We start from the raw sequence: 7,866 nt of genomic DNA on the forward strand, positions 1-7,866 counted from the left end.
CACTGAGCCTGCAAGGCGTTAGAGAAGCACTGGGGCTCTGTGCTGGAAAGCAATAATAACTCCCTGTCCAGGTCCGCTTCGGCCAATCCCCTGTGCTGAACAGAGCATCAGTCCCGCTTGTGGCAGTGCTGTAAGGAAGGGGTCTGCTTGGTTGTGACACTCTTCAGAAACCTCTGAAGTGATGCATGGATACGGCCACACATGGGAGCTGGTTGCTTCTGCCCTGTGTTTTGCTGGGTAAGGGTCTATTTCAAAGTGGGGCCCAGGTCCAAATTCCTCCTAAAGCTGAAGCATGTTAAGATGCACGTTTCTGGTGTAGTCTGCTGTGGAGATTATGGCCAGCAATGAAAGGGAGGTCAGTGGCTCTAGGCTGGGTCCCTCTCAGACATAGGTGAAACAGGGCAAATACAAAAGCAAGGATATTGGTGGCTGGATTTTCACAGCATTGTATTAGATATGCAAGGAAAACTTCTAAGCGGGACCATTTATTTTGTGATTATCTTTTCATTTGGAGATATTGCAATGTGTGTATATTCCAATGAAGTACCGAAAGCACTTGTCTTTGTATAGAAGATAACTGTTTAAAAATTGCAGCTGATCTTGTATTTAGGTAAGATGTTTGTAGGTAGGTGATTGTATAACGTTAAACACTTTACACTGGCATGTGTTGTATAGTTTATACAAGACACTTCACACTTCTGCAGAATTTTTTTAGTTAGTAAATTTCTAGTAACTTAAATGTATAGTTTTGTATCCTTTCTTGTATGTTAATTTTCTCAGTATTACCACTTGCAGAATTATTTTTAGTTTCTTAAACTGTAATTGGTTATTTGTGCGTGATACACAGGGTTATTGACTGCAGCAATAAAGTGTTTCTAAAAAAAAAACAAAACCCGAAGAAAACAAAACCAGTATAGTATCCATTTTGTTTGAAAAAGCATTAGAGGCCCATGTGAGAGAAAAATTGAGCTCTCCAACAGGAGAATGATGATTAAGTGAGTTACTTTCACTCAAGTAAACATGGAACTCGATGGCTCTTCAGTGTAGCGGACCAACACGGAGTAGCATCCCATAATATGTGATATTAAAATTATTCATAATGATAAAGGGATAGTTAACCATCAGAATAAGCGGGCAACTCCTTTGGTGCGGTGAGAAGATATGACTGTGTGGGTACTTTGGGCTCAGATACAGGAATCATGGGGAGAATTTTCTGGCTTGTGCCATGCAGGGGGTGGGGAGAGAGGATTCTGGAATCAGCATGGAGTGTTGCTACGAATGCTTCATGTCTGAAGTCAGCATTCTCACGTGCCTCAGTTTCTCTGCAGAGGTGCAGAGCATGGATGATTCTCCTCTAAGGAGAAAATATTTTTGTGTAACTGTGGAGCAGTGGATGGCTGCCTTTATCCTTCATTGCTGATGGCGTGAGCATGACTGCAGTGCTGTGTGTGTTTTCATGACAGGGTTGAGCCTCAGAACAGGAAGTCTTCAGCAGTTTCTCTTGAGGAGGTTTCTGGCACCAGTAGGTCAAGGAAAACACCTGTCTGTGCTGCTGTGAGAAAGTGTGTAACACAAGCATAACTGCCAAAGATCTGCAAAGTTGTATCTGTGACAGACACGAGGGGGCTCAGAGAAAATCCATTAACTTTTATTGATTTTTACAGAGTGATTAGTTTTTCATTTTCTTTTAGGTAAGAGAGGGAAGAAAATCTTAATACTGCAACCCTAGGGAGTTGCCTCCCGTGCAAAACAAAAGGCTCTGTCCCGTATGCTCTTTGTGAAGCAAGCCTGGTTGTAGTAAATTGAGCTACCTGCATAAAGTTTGCAAACCCACCAGCAAGACCTCTATTCAAAAATACGCTGCTGGAGAGATGGTAAGTTAATTTTCAGGGCCTGCTGTTTGGCTGGCAGTCTCTGGGATGAAAAGCTGATAGACGATGTAAGGAACAGAGCCTGTAGAGCCATCTGGCTGCTGGTTAAAAAGTGCTCCTCATTTTGGGTTCAGTTAATTATAACTTCTTCACTCTTGTAAACCTAATTTCATCTGAAAGAGTATTACTGCCACTGTGTGAAGTGTGTCCATCTCCACAGCAGAGAAGAGCACAGCTGTGACTCCAGGAACAGGATTTTACAGCTGGTACCTGGGAACTGGAGCTGTCTGGTGAGTAGTTACTGGTGTCTGGCTGGTAGGACCAGCACAGAGCAGAACAGAGGGTGACCGTTGGGCAGCAGAAGAGGTTGGCTGAGCACCCTGAGTGCTCTCTAGAGGCTACGGAGGTGTCAAATGGTGTAACTCCAGCTGCTGACTCTGAAAACCAAGCCCCAAGAGCCAGGCTTGTGCTTGCACTGCTGCTTAGTCCATCCCAATCCCCCTCTTCCCACAGCCACCCTGTGGGCCATTCACCCACTCCCCCCATTTCAGATTTCCCTATCCCCAGCCTGCGTCACCCATATCGTGTGTGTTTTCCTCTTTCCTTTCATTCTACATGTGCAACCCAAATTTCCTTCCTCTCCTCTCCCCTTCCTCTTTTACTGCTGACATTATTTCTCAGTCCCTCAGCTTGGCCCTGGGCAAGGCTGGGCAGAAAGGCTTGTGCTAGGAGGAACCAAATTACAATCAGCATATAATTCATAGGAAGGACCAGGGAAGTACCCAAAAGTGACACTGTGCAAATAAAGCTCAGTGTTCTGTGATCCCAGTAAATCCTCTAGGCTCCAGGCCCTGATGTGTAGGATGGTCTCTGACACTTCAGGATTATATTGTGTTACCACAGTACAGTCAGAAGAGGATGCGTTTTCACAGTCTTAGGATGGATGGATGAATGACATCAGAAAATCAGGTGAGAATATCTCATTATAGAACAAGAACCGAACAGGGGAAAAATTCATTCATCTTCGCTAAACAGAAGGGGGAATATAATTCAGAAAGGAGGCAGGGGATTTTTTTTTTTTTTTGATCAAAAGTCATAGGAGCCCTGGGTAAAGGAAGCGGGGAGCAAGTTCAGTGCTTTACACAGGGGTAGAACAATTGGAATGTAATACTGCTCAGGCAGGGTCAAGTGCTGGCAAACTTTAAGTAGACGCTTTTAAAGTGTATTCCAGGGAAAAAACCAAGCTTGGTGAGAGAGGAATTGAAAGATGAAAATAGAGAGGAGACCTTGCTTGAGAGTGTGAAGGAGATGAATGAAGTTGTCTCAAAGGCTTTAACATCAGAGGGGGGTTTGAAATAACTGAATAAAACATCAGAAGGCTGTACAGAGCAGGGGGTGAAGATCACCACTCAGAGTGGTGTGGTTGTTAAGTCCCAAAGCTTCAAGGAACAAGGCTTCCAATTTCCAATATTTTAAGACCTCACTAAAATTAACCTCCCAGCCATTTTTGCTGGGAGCCCTTGCTGTGCTGGTTTGCTCTGATGCTCTGTCTCAAAGGACACCTGCAATCAAGGCAGGCCACGCAGGCTTCAGAAAATTCATCACTGTTAGAGCCATCGACTGGTGCTGGGGACAGCAGGTTCATTTGTCAAATAATGTTATCCTTGTGGTTGGGAGAGAATAAGAAATGTCTCAGGCTGATGACTTGATCCCAGCCAAGAAAGCACAGCTGTCTTTGTTACTGTATGTAGTAATTCATATCTGCTTTACCCCTGAGCATCCCAAGGTAACTCACAAAGTACCATTGTTCCCTTCGTGTGGGTGAACTGAGGTCTCTCTGGAGTCCGGCTTGCCCCTTGTCTTACTCTCATGTTTAACTTCTTGCTTTTGAAAGTGTTCTGTTAAATGAGAGCTGATTCTGATCATGGGATTAGCTAAACCAGGGTTTCTCATGACAGCAAGATGACGGTTTATTTTAACCCAAAACTGTGCTTTCAGGACCATGCTACATTCATGGCCACACCTAAGCAGTTAGTGTACACCAGAGAATTCAGGTGAAAATTAAATCAAACCATTCTGTTGAACAACGTTCTTGCAGCCCTGGACCAAACCAAGCTGTGGTAAAAGTTAAAGGTGTTCTTTCAGGGCTGAATTTGGACTTGCCTAACTTCAGATTAGAGCTGACACTGCAGAAGCCTCTATCAGGACTCTACCTTTGCTGCTGGGTCTTAGAACTTTCGCACCAGTCTTCAGTCTCCCACTGCCGTTCTCGTTTTGCAGTTCTCAAAAGAGTGCAGCCCAAAGATACCAAAAGAGTGGCCATTAATGTGGCTGTGTTCCTTGTGCTCGCCTTGTCCATCACTTGCCTGTCCCATGCCTCTGCTCTCCCCACCTCCTTAGCAGCCTCCCAGCACAGATTTGGGGAGGGGAAGCCTGAAAGCAGACTGCCTTCTCCCCGTGGCTGTCTTCTCTTCTTGCAAAGTGCCAGAGTAACACAGCTACATCCAGAGGCACCTGAGAGCATCTGTAGATTTAGGGCAAGTGCTGAGGTTGGGCTTTCCCAGATCCCATGGTCCTCAAGGCTGAGGAAGGCATCTTCTAACATTACACTAAATGAGATGGAGGTTCCAAGGAACACCACTTCAAAAAGGGGGTAGGAAGTTCGTGGGGAGAGACTTACAGACCCTTCAATCTGGATGATCTCTTGCACGAAACATAAAAAGATACAGTTAGAAGTGTTGGTGTAGCAACCCTGTTGGGGTTTTGTGAGAGATTCAGCTGGAGTCAGATTGCCACCACTTGGACAACAGAGCAAGGGCTGAGCTGTGCTGAGCTTTGCAATCCTATAGAGTTAATTTCTGGAGACTCTGAGCCAGGACAGAGGCCAGTCTATGAACAAGGCACTTTTTCTTCCCTTGCTGTTGGAGCAATACACAATTAGCACCCATATGCTCTCAGCTATTAAGCCCATACCGCTTTGATTATTTATGTAGCTTAGAAATTTCTGTAGGCTCTACGAATCCTCTCCATCGTTTGTTAATTACCATGTTGTATCATTCCTCCCCACTCACAGTCGTTATTAGCATATTTCAAGAGAGCCATCTGCCCATCCAAATTGCCTGTAGCCTCAGGAGGGCTATAAGATACGTGACATCTTCACAGAACAACCTTTTCAACCTTTTTTTTCACTGGCATTGCAAGGAAATGAAAAGGGATGACAGCTGACTTGCACCATGAATTTCCATGTAGTACGTGTGGGTGATGCTTAGGTGAATGAGAGCTGTGACTAACAAGCAGCAAAATCCATGGCAGGGTAGATGTACCCCTTGCAGGGGGCTGTCTTAGTTCCCCACTAACACACAGCCAGCTCAGGAACAGCAGCTGCTCATGTTTTAAGGGCCCAGTTTCCCCAGCTCCCTGCTTGCAAGTGCACAGATCCCACCACTGCCTTGTGAAACCGTCTTCAAGTGAGGAGTGAGGTGGGTGAGCTGTACATCTCGAGTGCAGAGGTGACGCAGGAGCAGTTACCACCCCATGAAGGCGGCTTGGGGAGAAACAAGCCCCAGCTCGCTGCCTGCATTGGGTCAGTGACTGAACGGGACTGCCTGGTTTTGAAAGCAGATGTTGGAAAGCAGCACTGGGTCTCAGCAGCTGCTCACACAAGGCCCCACTTCTTGCCTTTCCTGTTTCTGGGTGTTTTCCGTAAGATCGAGAGTCCTGTGCTGTGAGAAAGGGGTTTCCAGGCACACACAGTGCATCTCAGTCCCATGGCGATTACAAAACCCCAGGCTTGGGCGCAGAGGAGAGTTTGATCTAGCTGAGGTCCAGAGGGAACTGAGGGTGCTTAGCTTAGGTCCCTGCTGGCCAAAAGCCTCCAGGATTAGACATGGCAGTGGTGTCTGTGTGCCTGGCCCATGTGCAAGATGCAGGTCCTCAGTACTGGGAACAAGGGCGCAGGCTGCCACCTTGGCCAGGAAGCCCCTGGTCCCAGAGTGTGTCTTTCAGACTGCAGCTCCCTTGCTCTCCACCATCTTACCAGAGGGCTCGAGGGTCTGCTTTAAAATGCAGCAGCTGGAAGAACAGGCAGAAGTGGTGAGGATGGCCATGTGCCTTAAATGGGTGAGGGCTTTCAGAAAGGAAGTCAGAGCTTCAGAGTCAGGGTCTTCCTTGGCCTGAGCAGTTCAAGCCTCCCTCTTAATCTCAAGTAGATGTGCCATGCGTAGGGATGCAGCACATTCTTCCCCTTGCAGTTTAGCCACCATGCCAAGAAGAATCCAGGGTGGTATTGGAGGAGCAGGGGAAACACTACAGTGCAAGTCTTTGCCTGATCCCATGGCCTAATCTTCAGGACACTCATCCCCCAGCTATGCGATCCAATGGCTATTTCAAAGAGTGGTGTCCTTGTTTGATATCAAGCAGCCATCGGATACAACATGGAGGAGAATCGTCCTTGGGTCTCACACAGCATGGGTCTTCTCAGGGGTGAAACAATGCAGTCTCTTGATAAAACGGTGGCATTTGGTTTTTTGCATATCCTGCCATTTGGTTTGGCAGAATTTTGATGAAGCATTTGAAATTTGACCAACAGTAAATACGATCGATAAAGCTTTGAAGGTTGGAATTGTGATAAAAGTGTGAGGTGCTAAAGGAAGAGACATAGCTGTGAAAGGGCTGGTGAGAGGTAAGACATGCAGTCCTCCAAATTTCATGTACAGAACTGAGCTTATCTAGTATTTTCTTTAATGAATTGATGAGTTGTAACGCTCTAGGGAGACTCCCCAGTCATGCCTCTGTACAGAAGAGCCCCAGATGGTCTGAAAACAAAACTGATGACCCAGGGGAACAGGACAGGGTTCAGATGCTATATTGGAGCTGAAGTACAAAGAAACACAGAAACCCACTGACCGAGGTCTGAATACCACTTTGCCCCATGCTTGCAGCAAAAAGGAAGGTGCCCAGAAGGTGGACTTGTGTCTGACAACAGCTGGCTCTGAAGCACTTGCTTTAGGCTTTCAGGTACGTCTTTCAATGAAGGCTGTGAACCTAAATTTAGAAACTTTAGAGCTGACAGCACTTGTGCAAAATCATACTGATTCATGATTTCTTTGGAATCTTGTGTAACGGAAAGAGGAAACTGAGGAAGACCTTAGGAGTTTATGGTGTGCTTTTATGGGGTTACGGTGTCGATGGAAGGGATCGCAGTGCAGCAGGAAGGATCCCTTGCTGCTTCAATGTGAGGGGGAGCAATCAGATCTGCGGGCTGGGATTCTGCAGCTGCCTCGGGTGTGTCATGCACCAGCTGGCAATCTTGCACTCCTAGGTATTATTTAAAAAGTAGCAGCATACTAGAAATTCATGCTGAGGAATTCAGCAGAGCCAAGGCAGGGCCAGTGAATTTTTTATGTGCCCATAGGGCACATACCCTGAATGTGGGAGAGTCTTGAAATCTAAAGTCACAATATAGCAAATGGTTGAGTTTCTACTTCCCAGTGACACGTAGGAAACCTTCTGTGACTTGTCTGGATGAGTGTAGTTCAGTAGCTCCATGCTTCTGTGAAAGAAGAACGGGAACCTTTCCAGGGCATCACAGGCTCTCCCCCCTTGCTAGTGGCCACCACTGGCCACGGTGCATAAGTAAGATGGGCCACAACGTGTCTTGGGTAGCTGCAATTATAGAAGCTGAAGCAGAGACTCCATAAGCAAGAGCACAGAGACCACCAGCTAGGTGAACCGCCTGACAGCAAGGAATTGAGGAGCTTGGTCTGATCCCAGAGCAATGGTAGAAGGAGGCTGGGAGCTGCAAAAGCCACAACCTGGCTCCTTCCAGCACAGTATCGTGCAGCTGCGTGCAGGGTGCGGGAAAGCTGTGCCGAGACAGGGGAGCAGTGCGGGACAGGGGAGCAGTGCGGGACAGCTGTGCCGGGACAGGGGAGCAGTGCGGGGCGCGGACGGCTACGCAGCACTGGCTGCCGGGGGCGCTGGGGAGGGCTGCCCT

Source organism: Buceros rhinoceros, unplaced genomic scaffold, assembly GCF_000710305.1.
Source record: "Buceros rhinoceros silvestris isolate BGI_N320 unplaced genomic scaffold, ASM71030v1 scaffold8183, whole genome shotgun sequence".
Classification (NCBI taxonomy): Eukaryota; Metazoa; Chordata; class Aves; order Bucerotiformes; family Bucerotidae; genus Buceros; species Buceros rhinoceros.